The sequence below is a fragment of the Camelus dromedarius genome, chromosome 2, assembly GCF_036321535.1.
Source record: "Camelus dromedarius isolate mCamDro1 chromosome 2, mCamDro1.pat, whole genome shotgun sequence".
Classification (NCBI taxonomy): Eukaryota; Metazoa; Chordata; class Mammalia; order Artiodactyla; family Camelidae; genus Camelus; species Camelus dromedarius.
Window position 1 is genome coordinate 95,265,847 of NC_087437.1, and position 17,768 is coordinate 95,283,614.

General features: G+C 34.1%; 1 protein-coding gene across 10 annotated transcripts in view; it reads left to right on the forward strand.

The window, feature by feature from the left end:
- Positions 1-17,768, forward strand: part of ROBO1 (roundabout guidance receptor 1) — a 1,016,936-nt gene that overhangs the window by 863,772 nt on the left and 135,396 nt on the right. The window lies entirely within an intron of this gene.

Here is a 17,768-nt window from a genome sequence, read left to right on the forward strand (position 1 = left end):
AGCGAAGTAGCATGAAGGAGCATCAGAGAAAACAAAGCAAGCTTGTTAGAAAAGTTCTGAATGCTTTGAAGCTGGGATAACTTGCATTGCGTTCTCAGCAAGTTGAAGAACAATCTTTACCCGTATTTAAGGGAAGGTACCATTGCTACTTTTCCTGTAACTTTGCCTCCTTGTGCAGAGTAGTGACTACATTGTGGGATATTGAATGAAGTGCTAATTCAAAGAAAGTAACTGCAACCCTTTGGGGCATGATTTAATAGTCTCACCTGTCCCGTTTTATTTTAGTTATTTTACTTATATTTTAGAAATATGAAGAGGTGTCTTTCATAGAAAAGTGGCAATAGAGCAAAATGTATTATATAAGTAGAATTTGGCATGGAAAAGAACATTTTCCCCTTATTTCGTTTGGTCATCTGAAAAGGAACATCTGTACCTTCATACTTGCTACAATTTTCCACCCTAGCAATTACTCACATGAGCTAGTGGGATGTAATTGTCCAAGGTTTGTATTCACCTGGGTAATTTAGTGGAAAACTTCTATTAGGTTAAGCTGTCCAAAAGGTAGTTATTGGCTGGTTTACCAGTTAATCAGCTTTGTTTTATGATGGCTACAAATTGGCACCCTGTACAAAGGGATACATACCCATAGTGGATTTCTTCAAAGTGTATGATACACAAGAATCAGAAATGTCAAATACTAATACTAGAAAAATTGGAAAACAGCCACTCCAATATATTAAAATTATAAGTTTCATGATTTACTTTGAAGAATATTTTCAAATTACCAATGGATAGTGACTAAATACACATTTGGCAGAAGTTTATTAAACGGTAAATACCGAATACATTTTCATGTCATTGACACTTTGCAAGGTGAGTAGAAGGTCATTTCTGAATGTTTTCACCTATGCAGAGTAAATAGACACACTTTGGAGACTGTTAGCATTAATGGTGATAGTCTTTAGACTTTTCATGAGCAAGGGGCAAAATCTGAATGGCATATTCATTTTTTTTAATTTGTTTTATAAAAATAAATGCTTATCAGGTTATACAAGTTCAAGTGTGCTTCCTCTGATATTTTCAAGGGATAAATTATCATTTTTTATTGAAGATTGTTTTAGAAAGTATCTATTACATTAAAACATAGAACATTTAAAGGAGTGTTTTTATTTAAGCTTAGCTTAAAGGATTATCATGACCCTTGAAAATATTAAAAATGGTGGGAATATTTAAATTATGTAATTACTTTTGATTGTTGCAGTTTTTATGACCATGTGTAGTATCAAAGCTGAACTATAAATGATAGTGAATAGGTAAATGGAAAGGACCTGGCTGTGGAATTTGACACACCTAAGGTTAGGCTCTGTCTGCCACATACTAGCTATAATTTCTTGGGCAAAATTCTTAACTTAGAAAATGAGCACACCTCCCAGGATTATTTTAGGGATGAAATGGGATTATTTTGTTTATTCAAAAAATTATGTATTTAGGTCATTACTATGAAAAAAACAGTGCCAGACCCCAGCTGTCCACAGATAAACAAGACATAGAAGCTTTGTGAGGATTCCAAGATGGAAATTAAACTTAATATTAAATATTGTTATTATAATTATTAATGTTGCATACTTAAATATTAAAGCAATTCAGTCCTAAAACTAATAAGGTGTGTGCAGGAGAGGAAAAATTGTTTTTCCTACTTCCCTCCTGTGTTCTCTGGCTGGTGCCCTGTAGAGTGGACTGAAAAGGCAGATTAACAGGAGAAAGGCATACACATTTATTTAAGATGAGTTTTACATGTCACAAGAGCCCTCATAAGGAAATGAAAACTTAAAGAAGCAGTTAAATCTGAGCCTTTTATGTACGGTTTGATGAAAAGTAGAAAGTCATGGAAAAACATTATAGGACAAAAGGTTGTGAGCGACAGACAGTAAAATGGATGAAAAAAAAGCAAGCCTATTCACTCAGGTTCCCCTCAGTGGCCCTCTGTCTTCAATGATAAGGATGCTCCTTCCCTCTAGATACAGGGGGTGCCTCTCACATGAGGGCCTATGACCTTCTTTAGAGGGAGGAAGAGGAGACCAGAAGGTCCTTCTTCTACCTGCCATTTCTCAATTCCTTCATCTTAAAATATTCAGTGTGCCGTATTTGGGGTAGTGTGTTCTGACCCTGTCATGTGTAATAAAGATAGCAACCAACATTTCTGTGTACTCCTTGTGCCAGATACAGTTTGCTACAGGTGAGTAGAGGAGGAAGACATAAATAATGAAAAAGGATGACTTTATGAGATTATCTAGTACAACATACTAAGTGTAATATAAACCCAACCATCATGAATTTTTTTTCATTCCTGTCCAAATTTGTCAGTCAGAAAAATCATAGTGTATTAGCTCCATAAAATACTTTTTTTTTTCACCATTTTATTTTGGAAACATATTTTTTAAAGAGATGTTGAAACATTGATGTGGTATATTTATACAGTGGAATACTATTCAGCCATAAAAAGACAATATAATGCCATTTGCAGCAACATGGATGTCCCAGGAGAATCTCATTCTAAGTGAGGTAAGTCAGAAAGAGAAAGAAAAATACCATATGAGATCACTCATATGTGGAATCAAAAAAAAAAGTACATAAATACAAAACAGAAACAGACTCATAGACATAGAATACAAACTTGTGGTTGCCAAAGGGGCGGGGGGTGGGAAGGGACAGACTGGGATTTCAAAATTTGTAGATACTGACAGGCATATACAGAATAGATAAACAGGATTACACTGTATAGCACAGGGAAATATATACAAGGTCTTCTGCTCACAGCAGAAAAAAAATGTGACAATGAATATATGTACGTTCATGTATAACTGAAAAATTGTGCTCTACACTGGAATTTACCACAACATTGTAAAATGACTATAACTCAATAAAAAATGTTAAAACAAACAAACAAAAGCTAAGTAGATTTATGATATGTATTTTTTCATCCCTTTTGGATAACAGTTTAATTTCATCATTTTAAGAAACAAACAGGAGTGGAAAGAATAAACATCTAGTTGCTGATGTAAGAAATTTGAACTAAATTTATTTTCCAAGCTTTTTTTTCCCTAAAGAAAGAACTCAGTTTTAAAAAGTTTGTATTGGGATAACAAAGCATTCCTCCTGTGGCGTTACACTGATTTAGTGAGCAAGAGCACTGATTTTAGAGTTAAACTGATACAATTTGTAACCTGGTTTTTGTGCTTCTGTATCTCTTAGTTTTCTCACAGGTAAGTTGATGATAATAATGCTATTAAAATCATGTGGTTCTGGTGGGAATTAGTGAAATTAATGTATAACAAAATTTTAGCTCATTTCCCAGTACAACATAAAATACTCATTAAATGTTAGTGTTATTATTTAACACATACTCACACACTCAAATCTCGCACCTAATATCCGATAAATGTTAAGTATTAGTTTTATTTGGTTTTTATTATATATTAGTACTATCTTGATATACCTTGGGAATATCTAATATGAAGCATAATTCTTATCCTCGGGGTTTTAACAGAGCTTAGTGTTTAAAGGATGGGATTTGACATCAGACTGACCTAGGATGGAATCCTGATAACCCCATATACCAAGCAAATGTCAGTTTCTCCATTTGTAAAATAGTGAAAACTCTTCATCAGCCTTTGTGAAGATTAAATTGGGTTCAGTTCTTTTTTACTGAAGTGCAGTTGATTTACAATGTTTCAGGTGTACAGCAAAGTGATTCACTTATATATAATAATATATAATATATATATATATTCTTTTTCAGATTCAGTTCTTAGTTCAAAGCTTTCCACATCATAAATGCCAGATTTTTAGCTATCTGTAGTAGAGAGATGAGAAATGATATCATGCATAGGTATGCAATATAAAAAATAGGATATTTAGTACAATGTATGCTTTTCTCTCAAAAAACAATATATGTTCACTGTATAAAGAAATCAGACATAGCCATGTACAAAGAAGATTCAAATCATTCATAATGTCACAACTCAGCAATAGCTACTCTTAACGGTTTATTTTCTCTTTATGCCTTTGTTTTCTACATATATATATTTAATTAGGGAATTTTCTTTGCAAAATTAAAAGCGTATTTTATACTGGCCTTTCCCAAAATATATTACTAAGGATTTTATATTAGAAATAGCACAATGATGGTCCTCCAATAATTTATAAAAATTAGTGAAGTTAAGTCATGGTCAAATGAGTTTGGAAAATACTAGGGTGACAAAGTTAAATTTTTTTTTTTTTCTGTAGGACTTCACAGTACTTTTAATATGCTAATGAATATTATAATTTTCCAAAGGTTGGCTATAATATAACATTTTCCAAACATAAATGTCTTACTCTTTTTCAGCAAATACATATTAAGATCACTTTGAACTAGCGTTTTATAGAACATGCTTTTGGAAACTTGGCCATACCTATTTTTATATGCTTTCTTTTTTCAATTAACATTTTATTACTTTATTTTTAAAAGAACATTGTATTTAATGTCTGTGTAATATTCCCTTGCAATAAGGTGCCTATTTTTAATAACAAGTCCAAAATTTCACTTTGGAATGAGTAATGTGGGTACTGAAGGTTTGAAATTCAAAAAGAGCAAGCCTAACGTAGCCTACCAAAGCTTTAGGTAGGTACATATAAACTGGGGTTGAGGGAGTCTGCTGCAGAAAAAGAAGGCGTCAAAAAGATGTCAGGGGAAGCCATTTTTATGTTCCTCTAGGAGGAATTGTTTCAAATAATTGCATGGTTGCCTGTTACTCTGAAGCAGATTCTGTTCTTTACTATATAAATGACAGACTGACTGCTACGTGCCTTTTTTCCTTTGTTCAAGAACATTTTGAAAGGATGATTTTTAAACAAAATTATCTCAACTAGGAAGTTGCAAGGAGGAGGTTAGGAAAATTTATTCAGGCAGGCATTTTAATCAAAGAGGTATTTGTTGGAAGTATGGTTAAAAGTGTAGTTGGCCAAGGCATACAAATAGTAATTTTTTTTCCCTTTGAGCTCTAGCCCAACGCTTTAGAAATGAGTTATGAATGTAAATAAATACAAATCAATAGGAGTTCTGTTTTTATTATTTCACTGGGAATTTCTGTACAATTTGAGAGCAACTTGCTGCAAGTTCAGCAGATGATTAAGTTTAACCTTGATCCTGAGCCAGCAAGATTGGCTTACTTTCTATCAGCAAGGGATGTAAATTTACTCGGACACATTTTAATTGGCATTTATGCAACATGTACACACAGATGCTGAATTCATTGAGAAATCCTGAGTGCCATCTGTTTAACTAGCTTTGCCCTCTATTAAAGTACATGATAAAATGAGACTGGAAATCTTTGGCTTGCTCGTATATTTATCTTATACTACGCAGCGTTTCCAAAGACCACTTTATTAGTGTGATAGTCCGGTAAATATTAATGCTTACTATGATAACCTAAAATATAATATTTTCTCTTTCCCTTTTTGTGGACTCTTTAAGACAGTTACTCTCTTACTCTTTCCCTTAGTAAAAAGATTTTTAATGATGTAGATTTTTTAAGTTAAAAATATATTTTTTTTAGTTTAAAGTAACTTTCATAGTAAAACAACTGAGATTGCTATATATGTAGAATCATAAATACTTTTAATCAAACTTATTTTCATAATAAATTTCTAAATTTTTAATTAGTTTTAAAATAATCACTTTTATCCCCCCCCCACCCCGTGCAGTTTGAGTTACAAATGAACTAACATTTTAAGATTAGTTCTCTTTTCCATGTATAATCAAAACGTTAGATTGGACCCAGTTCCAGATGAGTCATTTGCCTTCCCTGAAAGACTTGGGGTGGACAGCAACAATATCCCATCATATCTACATATACAGAACTTGAGGGAAGGTCTGACATTATTATAAAAATTAATAGGGAAGTGCTCCTCTTTAATCGTGCCATACCTTAACTTTAAAATATATATAATAACAATAAAACCACAGTTCCAAAATACACATTTGAAAAAAAATCCAAAATATACATTGATTCATTGATGAAGTGTTAAGATTGGGATCAAATTACTATACTTGCATGATATAGTAAGTCTTAAAAGAAAAATCGCCCAAAGCATCAAATTACTTTTTGTACATTTTCCTATTAATCTAAAGTAAGTATTCAATCTTAAAAGAGCTGTCACTTTATCGCTGTCATGATGACAGACTGAACCATTTATTTGATCAGTACAGGCTTTATATCTCTGTGACAGGTAGAGATTATGATGACATTGTCTTCAACCTAAATTCATGAGGCTAAGAATGAAATCCCTCAGCTTGAAAGGTTTTTAAAACTGAAAGTAAACTAACAGATATAGTTCCAGATTTTTAAATGGTTATTACAAGAATGGGTTTAGTTAATTTCCTCATGTGGTTAATGCTTAATACAGTGATATTACATAGTATATTAATATAATTCTCTTCTAAGTGTTGGGTTTCTGGGACTGACCTAGTGGGAAAACTAGGAAATGAGAACCCCTTCCCAGTGAACCACCTTGAGCAAATCTTATGGCTGCCAAGGACTTTCAATTAAAGCCCCAGTTAAAGCTGCTTCAGAAATATTCTGACTTCCATGTCAAATTAAAACAAAAATTTTTTTTTGAAATTAAAAGCTCTTTGCTATCTTTGGATTCTGTTCTAGTTGTCAGTAGATAATGACAGTCTAATTGGAAGTCAGTGGGCTTTCTTAACCCATTTGGGGGTTACTATAGCATTAAATAAATTCCTTAACCTTGCTGAACTCAGTTTTCCTATCTGTAAAATGAAGGAGACACAGACTAAAAAGATCACTGAGTTCCTTTTAATTAAAACATTCTTTTATTCAAAATAATAAACATATAAGATCATGGACTGTAGAATGGGCTGCTTATCTTTTCTCTCTTTCATGCTTCCAAAGTACAAAACTTTAGAACACTTGACTGAATCCTTTTCTGTTAAATTAAGTTGAACATCCATTAGAATGTTCCCTTTGCTTTTAAAATGAAGTACAGTTATCTATCGAAAATCCACATCCATTTCCAGCAACGTGGATGAATCTTGAACACATTATGCTAAGTAAGACAAATCAGACAGAAAAAGATAAGTACTGTGTGACATCACATATATGTCAAATCTAAGAAAGTCAGACTTGTGATAAAAAGAGTAAAATGCTGGTTACCAGGGGAAGAGGGTAGAGGAATAAAATTGATGTTGTTTAAGGGTACAAACTTGCAATGAGCACTAAAGAAGCCATATTGATCTAATGCACAGTATATTGAATGTAGACAACAATATTATACTATAATTACATAATATGAAATATGGCTACCATGGCAATCTTATTACAGTATATTAAATGCATCAAAGTAACATGTTTTATACTTTCAATTTGCACAATATTATATTTCAAATATATTCAGTTAAAAAATAAAAGAATTCCAAAGAGGAAAGAAAAAATAAGAAAATCCACATTCAAAATACTGTCAGCTTCTATTTGCAGCTTCTAACTAGAATTAAGTCTTTTAGTGCATAGTTATCTCTTATACCTCCACCCTATAAAACTTGTACTTGACATACTAACCTTAACTGATTAAACTAATCTCACTGTGTGGGTTTTAAATTCCTTTATGTACAGATTTCCAGTCTTTGAGGCCCAAGGTAAGAAGTGGGAAATGGGGTTGCAGGTGGGAAATGCACTAGATGCTGAAGAAGGAGGTGGACGGGAGGGTTGACTGAGGAGTTCCTCCAGAGAAAAGTCTTACAGGTGGTTTCAACATTGGCAGCATTATAGATGGAGACAATTTTTCAAGAGGTCCCTGTAGTAGGAACCCAAATGCTTGTTCGCTGAAATAAAATTAAAAAGGAATAAATTAAAAGGCAGGCGATCCATTAGGTGGGGTTGGGAGATGAGAAAGTAGCGAGCATTATTTTGTAGTCTGTTCGTAGGCTTGTCTTGTCACAATTCATGATGAAGACACAGGGATGTGGTTCACTAAAGTGACAGTTGTTTCAAAAAATATTTTGATTTTGATTATAATCTGAAAGGTATGCATTTCTTTTTGATAGTAAAGTTGCTAAAGTATCGCATATCTTAAGTTATTTAAAGTAGAGACAGTGCTCATAGATTAAAACATTAAGAACAGCTTCAGAGTGTGGAAGGTGTTATTTCCTTGCTATAAGTGTTTTCAGGAGTTCATTTTCTAGCCGTTGGGGTACAAATACAAAAACCTACAAGAAATTTCTTTACTAATTTGGGTTTTCTTATGTTTTTCCTTTTATTGGTTATTTTGCTACCAACACTAAATTTATATGACTGTAATGTAATGCCAGGTAGGCTACTTTAATTGCCAGTCTTGACTTTGAGCCAGCTCTTATCCTTGTTAGAAATGTGGTAATATGTTTCTTTCAAGTATTGCTCAGATCAATTAATTATGGTTGTAGGAGCTGTCAATTATTTACTGTATTTGGGAGTAAAATCATGTTTCTTGTGTCACTTGTCATGTTGTATGGTGCTTATTTCATCTTCTTCTTATATATTTAATTACCTTTCCCAACATGGCCCCTCAAATCCTGGCACACTGTATAATTACTGATTGTGTTTTTTCTCTACTGGTCGTGATGCTTTGAAATACCTTTTCTTCGATTCCTTTGTTTCTAAGCAAAGACAAATAGTGTTATTTTCATTATTTAAATGTTTGAAGAACATAGTTTGATTAGTAAAGTCAATAAAGTTAGTAATTCTTAAAATGTTATACTTTCAATCAGAAAAGTTAACCTAGCAGATTTTTCCTTATGTGAAATGTCAGTCATGACCTTTTATTTTGGGGAGGTTAAAGAAGAAATTGTTACACACAACTCAAGTAAAAACATCTTCTCGGTAGTTCTGCTCAGAACACTTGATTAAGGATAAGAAAACCAAATAAACTTAGCATCCAGTTTACTTTAAAAATCCTGAATTTTGCAGTGTGAAAAAAATGTTTATTTTTGTCCTTATTGAATCCGTAATACTGATTTTTAGGCATCATACTTTTATGAGTATTTAAAATTATGATGTCACCAATCATGCCTTCTCTTGTCAAAATGAATTATTATTAATTCCAACTTAGAAGGTTATACACTATTACTAATCAATTTTTGTATATCCTTTCAATAGTTGGTAAAGGATACATGATTAAAATTGATAGCTAAAGTTGTCATTCCTTGTTTAGTTTTTATTGCATCTCTTAGTTTAAAAAGTGTTGATGTTTGAAAGGGAAGTTGTATTACGTATATGTCAGGGAGACTAAGAAATATTTAGAAAATAAGGTTTATCAACACAATTAAAATAGACAGAAGTTTTATGATCATCAGAGATTTTATTGACTAGTTGTAAACTGCTTGGTTAAAAAAAGTGTAACAACTTTCAGCACTTAGAAAATAAAAAAGATTTTAAAACAGAAGAGCAGACATTACAGCTGCTCCTTGTGGAAAAACAAAACCGTATACATTTGTTTAATTTACAAGAAATGTTGCTGTTCCAACTGGGGTCTGTTAAAGAAGAAAAGTAATCCAAAGCTTGCCAGCATTGCAGAGAAACTCAGAGGTTTCTTTGTATTTATTTGAGTTCCTTGACGTTGTTAATGGTTTTATAGTTAAGTTGGTTGTAGGGTGTTTTAAAAACTAGTCCGCTAACCTGGTCCTGAGAACCATTTGTCCTAAAATCTCCAGAGAAAGCATTTGGCCCTCTTCACCCACTAGACTGGGTTTTTGCTTATTTGATTCCCATTTTGACTTCTGATCTTTTAAAATTTTACTTAGATCTGTTGGGCTGTAGATAATTTACTGGACCTAAACGAGCATAATAATTACATTTGGTTTGGATTGTTTTTCTTCAGATTTTACAAGTAAGCATATAAAACATGTCAGCATTAACTTAAGTTTATGAAATTTAACCAAATTTTGTTCAAGGAAGATACTCCACGTTTATTCATGAGGTTCTATATGTGCTGGGTCTTTAGTGACTCCCAGTGTAATGGAGATGAGTTGCTAACTTCTTCAAAGCTGGCACTAGATTAGTGGATGTGGAGGCTCAGCCATTGAGGGAAATGGACTTCAAATCAGAATACCTGTACATTTCAAAGATGCACAGAGTAGGTTGCTTTACATTTTCCAGATTCTCACTCTCCATGTATCATTCCAAAAATGAAATATACCTGAAAATGTCCTTGCTGTGGATTCTCCTTTCCCATCTTAGTTTTCATGTTTGCTCTTTTCTCACTGTGTAGAGGAAATACGTACTCAGACACCCAGAATCTTTCTGTGGTGCACCTGCAGAGGTGTAAATACCTCAAAGGCGGCAAATACAGGAACAGTTCCACGGTTCCTAATTTCAAAGTGGAGAACTATGATTGGCTGATCAATGAACGATAATAAATCTTTCAAATAAAGATATGTTGCATGAAGAGATAACTGGGTGGGAATTTGAATGGAAATACAAGTTCAAAGACAAAAATGAACAATGTCAAGTTCACAACTTAAAAAAAAAGTTTATTTAAACATCTATTTAAATAGGCCATGGTGGGCATTTGACTACTGGTGGTTTTCATGGTTCATCAGCTGCACTTGAAGGAGGCCCAGGATAGTTTTATTTTGAATTTACTGTTTATAATATGCCAGAAATTTTAAACGTTGTCATCACTTAAACTTTCAGATATTGGTTTTGAAGTCTCAGAAGAGTACATGATCTTTCAAATTATTGGAGGGGACACTAGTAAATGGATTTGTGAGGACCAAGGAATTGGGCCTTCTTAGGTGGAATAGCCAACAACACATGAAATGTGTCTTCATATGATTTAAATTCTAGAGTTATGATTTTAAAAAGAATTACACAGCGATCTTTAACTCCTGTGAACTGGTTTGGAAGGCAACTTTGGCCAGAATTTCTTATCATTGCCTCACTGACTGGTTGTAACTCCCCGGGATTTAGATTTGCCTCCTCCATTGTGGATTGCAAGTGTTTTGCAAAAACTCACCTGAGATTTACACTGAGGTTCAGGTGAAGAGCTTTGGAAATATGCTATTTGTAGCAGGGGCTGAACCTCCATTGTAACAGTTTCCATTTCCATTGTCTGAGATAAAAATTGACACACACACACACACACACACAAATGTTATTTAGCAATGATTCACAGTTCAAGATTTTTATTTTTATAGAGTAATATTTATTTTTATTGCATTGTTTTATCATGTTCAATATTTGTTTCTTTTCCATCTGATACTTTCCCAGGAGGCATACATTTTAAATTATGTAAAATGCTGAGGATTATTGGTAAAGATAATAATCATTTATAAGAATAATAAAATGATTTGCTTTTTTTTTTTTTTTTTTTTAATAATTTAATCCCTCGTTCTGTAAGGCAGGGCTTGTTAGCATGACTCCAGCTATCAGCAAAAAGAGGTCTTAAAAACTTTGCCAAAGAGCTGAAGGCTGAGGGAACTCTCCCAAGGGCTGTGTAGTTTGTTAGGAAAAGGCAGCGCAAACAGCTACACAATTGCATGTTTTTTATATTCCTTGGAGACTGAAAGCTCTGTTAGGTACTTAGCATTATTATTCTGAAGCCCCAGACAGCCTGTGATAGGGGAAGATGAGAGGAATTAACAGATCTGAAACTGATTATGTTGGAGAATGGTAACAGTGATTTAGGGCAGATTGTCACCAATTAAAGACTCCTTTGTTTAGTTGATATGTCTGTGTGAGCTATTTAGACTTCTTTTTTTTTTTCCTGTCACTTAAATATTCTTTTCATTTGGGTGTGGGGGTGGGGGATGTTATAATGGGCCATCTTAATTATGTTGCTCAAAGATACATTAGTGAGAATAGTTTAGTTGTGGGTTTTCTTGGTTTTGTTTTTGTTTTTAAATCCAATAGCCATTTTCCCTGGCTCTTCCCAATTACTGGAGAGGCTTTAACGAGATCATTTTAAACTGGGAGGATTTTCTCGCTTGAGATGGTTGCCATTAGACTCCCCATAAAATTTGAAAACTGCTTCTAGCCCTTCTCCTGTGTAGCCGCTGGCATCTTGAGCTTGAGAAGAGAAAGAAACACCTGGGGTTTTTTAGTTTTGTTTTTGTTTTTTTTTACAACCATCTTTGTTTCCCAGCAAATATTTTAATTAGAAAACATTCTAGTCTTTCTCAGGCACTTAAAAAAATGTCTGTATGAAAACAGTTGTTTCAAGATCTGGTCCTACTATGTGCAGTAACTGACTTTTTTACCCTCGAGTCCTTTTAGTGCCTGACTTCGGGTCCTCATTTGCAATTTGAGGGTGGAAGTGGGGGGTGTGTGCTTCGACTGTATACATTTATAGTTTTGTAAGCTATAGTAATATAGCATATTTTAGCCATGACTTTAAATACAAGTTATGAAAACTACACTTTTCAGTTGGAAATGACAGTGAAAGCAGGATGTATTTTGAAATGGCACAGAAGTGGAGTTGTCTTATAAACTGCCAAGGAGGCAAACTCCAGCTTGAGGATCTATCTGCTAGAAGTGTGGCCCCTGGTATGCCCCTGAATCCAGGTCCAAACCTGAATCCAGGTTTATGGCTTAACTCGCTACATGCCATATAGCCCTAGGAGCTAGGGAAATTTATTTAATCTCCCATACGTCAGTTTACCACGAGACCCGAATTCCTCTGCAGGACGGTCCCAGTTGGAGGAGTGAAACAGTATCCTTTTTATCTATTTTACATATGAAACTTTTGTCTAAAGTTTCAATGGAGCAAGGCATTCTGTGACAAAAGGAAAAAAAAAGGAGAAGAAGAAAGAAAAAGTCTAAAATCAGTGCTTTGCAAGCAGAGGTCAACTGTGTCTTATCTTATTAGCCACCACCTCCCAATACAACACCTGGTACTTTTATCGAATAAATGAGTGAATCACAAATAAATTCTTAATAGTTTCATGATCCAGCACTTTCCCAGGGAATTTTACCATGCTTTAGAGATTCTGTAAACTTCTGACAAATGATAACCTTCTGATTATTCCAATAATGTAATAACATTTATTATGCTATTGATTCTCTCATACTTAAACAGTAAATTGAGCTTAATTTATGGCAGTCCAGAGAGATGCCATAAATGTTTTGAGTTGTTTTATTCTCTGGACAAAATGACTATAGTGAGTTTTTACCAATTTGCTGCAGAGTATTTATGTCAAAATAATATTTTGGTTATTAGTGATCATATATATATTATATACATCACACATATACATACATACATAATCACATATTTGTATATATACATATATAAGCAAAATAGTTTTGTTTCAGATTTTCAGTGAAAAATATGCATCGAATTAAATTAAAATTTGTCATCCTAATAATTATAATTTGATTAATTAATCAAGAGATCATCAGTTAGCAATTGAGAAATAACAGCATAAAGTTCTGGATTATAGCAGCATAAAGTTCTGAACAGATAAAAATGAATCCTGTGTTAAATACTAAGGGGCAGAATTTGAAATCATAATAATTTTTAATTGATAAAATGATTCCATATTATCCCTATACTCTCAAATTATCAAATCTTTTATGTATATACACACACACACATAATTTGATAATATGGATTTCGTATTTTTCTATTCTTCCTCATGGGAGGATTTATCTGTATATTGTCTGTCTCTCCTCCTAGACCTTAAAAATGGCATGTTCAGTTCCTCAAATCAGAAAGCTGGGAATTTGACACAACATTGTAAACTGACTATAACTCAATAAAAAAAAATGTTAAAAAAAAAAAAAAAAGAAAGAAAGAAAGCTAGGTACCATTGTCGACATCTTTCTTTTAACTTCAACCCCTCAAGAAGTCATTTTGGCTTTTACCTCCAGCATATCCCTCTGCTTTCCCGTTTACGCCAAATCCAGTGTCATAATAGTATAAAGCCATCATCATTTTTTCCCTCAATTACTATAGTAGCCTTCTAATTGGTCTCTCCACTTCAGTTCTTACTTCCATCTTCGTTTCATTCACAGAGCCGCTAAAATGAATATTTAAATATGGTAATTCCATCTTTACTTAAAAACCACTCAAGTAGCTTCCCATGGGAATTAGAATAAAAGCTGACCCTTTATCAGGACTGCTGTGCACTGTGAATCTGGCCACCCCACCCCCACCCCCCGCCCTCGCCAACCTCCTGGTGCACCGCTTGACAACCTGTCCCACGAAGCCGAGTCTCACTCTTTTTAAGTTTTTTCTTCAACCTGGATTACTTCCCCTGCCTGCAGTGCACTTCCCTAGGCTGAGCTCTACTCACTTTTCAGGCTTCAGTTTAACTGTTATTTAAATTGGGTTCCTCATTAGTTTCTCACACAGCACCCTGTCCTTTTCCTTCATGGCATGATTCATGATTGTAGTTGTGTATTTACACGTGTTTATTTGGATATTGTCTCTCTACTCCCCATATCTTACACACCACGAACGTAGCACTCGTGTTGACTTTAGCTCCGCTTCACGTGTAGCACCTCGTATTCAGAAGGTGTACTGTCAGCATTTAGGCCCTGAATGCCCTCTATGTCTTGGGCATTGTTCTAGGTACCAGGTATATAAATGGATAAAAACAAACTTCTTCTCGTGGAGTTGACATTTGAATACAAAAAGCCAGACAGTAAAGAGATAAGTATATTCCTTTGATCAAGGACTGTCTCAGAGAAAGGCACTAAATAGAAAGTTGGATTTTATAAAAGAAAGAACGCGTGTCTCTCTTGCCCCAGTCAGGGTCCCGTACCTCTGATCGCCTCATTCTGTCTGTGTTTTTTTAACCCTGCCAGGCTACTCCTGAATGTGACTTTTGCTCTGGCACTTACAAACCCTCCTCAATGGCATTCTTTGTCCTCCTTTCCATTTGTACTGGCAGCTGAGAAATTTGGCAATTCCTTACACAGTGACTAATAGCAATACTTCTTTGCAGATGTAATGCACCATATAAATGGCAAGTCCTGTACAAACACTAAATAATTAGTCTTCGTAATAACCCCGGCAAGACAGAGTGTAAAATTCTCTGTTTTGTGTGGAAATAACTGAGCCACTGTGACTGTATCTATTAAAATTACAGCATAGTAGAGGGATATGTGTGGTAACTCTGAAATACCTGACTACTGCTTTTTGTCTCCTAAATAAACATTATCTGCAAATAATAAATACCCTTCAAATGGTGTTTTACAAATGCCACATTTTTCATTCATAAATCCATTTAGTGTAAAATGCAAACATCTAGTTAGCTACTGATATCTTGAAGTGAGAACATAATGATTTTAGCAACCTGATGAACTTCAGCAGTACATTTTTTATGATCGCTGTGATTTCAAGTCTTCTGAATGTTAACCATTTAAATGTTGGGCCTTATGGATGTATTCCTTTCTCCCGAATGCATTACGGTTTTTAACTTAAATCCAGTACACCAACCTTACCTCCCCTTTGTCTTGATGACTCTGTGCCAGTTTAATAAACACGAGGGCTGTAGTAGCTCACGTGATTCCTCTAGTGAAACAATAAAACCAGGAAACACTGACTGCAGATGGCCATGAGGGCTTTTCCTAGGAAGTGTCATTATGCTGTCCATGTTTCTGCTAAATGGGGCTGTGGGTTAAGCTCGGACCCAACCTGGAAGTAATTCTCATCATTAAAAGAGCAAGGATGCAGTGCCCCCTCTTCTGCAGCTCAGAGGAACACAGAGGTGCACAACCTTGTTTAAGCCTGTTCCTCCATCATATGTTGTTTAAAATAAAGACCAAATAAATGGCTATAATTACTTTCATTTGGGTAATAACTTCTCTTTTGCAGTGCTCTGTATTCATTGCTAGTTAAGACTGAGTGACGTTTGACCTCCATCCATTCTATAGTACTATTTCAGCATGTATAATTTTTGAACAAAAATGTACTGCTTTCCTAGGATAGAGCGTAGAGGTTTGTGAGTCTTCAAAAGCTAAGTAGCTGAGAAAAATAAATGCTTTTACCAGCATATTTTCTTCCAGGATCTTAACCAAAGCATAATTTAAGGTTTAAAAATAAAACTGCATGGTACAAAAAAACACAAGTAGCAGATTACATAATTATTAAGAACATTCATAGATATATTCAGTGTCAAATTAAAAAAAATAAATATGTACCCTTTAGGAAAGAATTATGATGAAATCATAACTTTATACAGAACTGATGTGTGCATGTATCATTATAAAATTCAAATGCCTTAGCTTTAGAATATGATGCCATCAGATAGGTAATACTTTAGGAAATATTTTATACATTATCATTTTAGTTTTTTTTTTTCAGTTGGTTAAAATATCTTTCTGTACATCCAACCTTTTTGTTGGAATGCTTTTAAACGTTTGGAATTGTGATTTTATTTTAAGAAATATTAAGGAGTTTTGAAAACATTTGTAGCCCAGATAACGCTTTACTCTTCTGGGTCATGCAGTAAGCATAACACCTAGGAATGCAAATAGTTATAAATGCCTTTGTGATATACTTTCTTAGCTAGCGCCCAAAGCATCTATCTTAACACAAAAGAGCTTGCAGTAAACCCTGCTGTACTACCATTTCCTGACAAGGTGAAGATTAACATTGTTTCTTAACACACCTGCCGTTTATGTGAACTGTGGCAAGAAAAATACAAACGTTACAGCATAGATGCCAGGTTCAAAGTATGTGCTCAGTACTGATGCATTAAATGAAAGAACGATAGCTATTTTAAAATTAAATAGCAGTTACTTATGCTAGCCTGTAAGTGGCCGTTTGGATAGAGGACTAGAAGTACCACACAAGTGAGCAATGTAGTCTTTACTCAAAGTTAAAAGACCAGGTAAGTGATCAGTGATTTTGAAAGCCATTGAAGTGGTACATTGTAACAGAGTCAGGCTGCCTCTGAGCATCCATAAAATTATTGTCTTTGGGAAGATACTTCCTCATTTACTTTCTCTTCAACTATTGTTAAGGGTTTCATTCCTTTTTTTACACCCACGTCAACAACTTACTACTGTTTGCTGCAAAGTTTCATTGACAAAGTAGTCTTTTTAAGCAGGAAAAAAAAAAAAATTCCCAGTACTGCGTATTATCTTCATCTGTTTTCCCCAAGATATGCATTTCTAATTAAAATGCCCATATTTAATTAAAATGTTTATTACTATGCAGCTTCTTCAGTCACTTTGTTGTTGAAATAAAAGAAGAATCGTTAAAACCATGACGTATGTAATCTGAATAATGAACTCTAATTCTCAGTATGCCACTGAAAATGGGTAGTGGCCTCTTCCAAATATGGAAAAAAATCTGAGAAAATACAAGAATGCAGAATATATTCAATGACAGCTATTTGAGTGTCAAAAGAGTAATTTCTCATTTCACTTCTGTTCTAATGGAAAGAGGCTGAAATGTTCATTATACCATACTAACTGTATTTAGAATTGTGTACACAGTGTTAATATCAGATAAGTGGGCAAGTTGATGGAAATGTGTCCTTGGTGGACTGGAGATCTGCAATCTAGGTCTGCTCCTAAATCGTTACAAATTCCTCATTCATAAAATTAAACTAATAAAGTCACATTATCATAGCCTTGTTATGAGAATTAAATGAATGGATACTCGCCGTGGTTCCATGCACAGTAACTGTTCAATAAACATCATACATTGCTAGCATTATTATTATACTGTTAACAGTATCATCATTATTGTTTATGTGATATGCTCTTCTCCCCCTGAGGAAC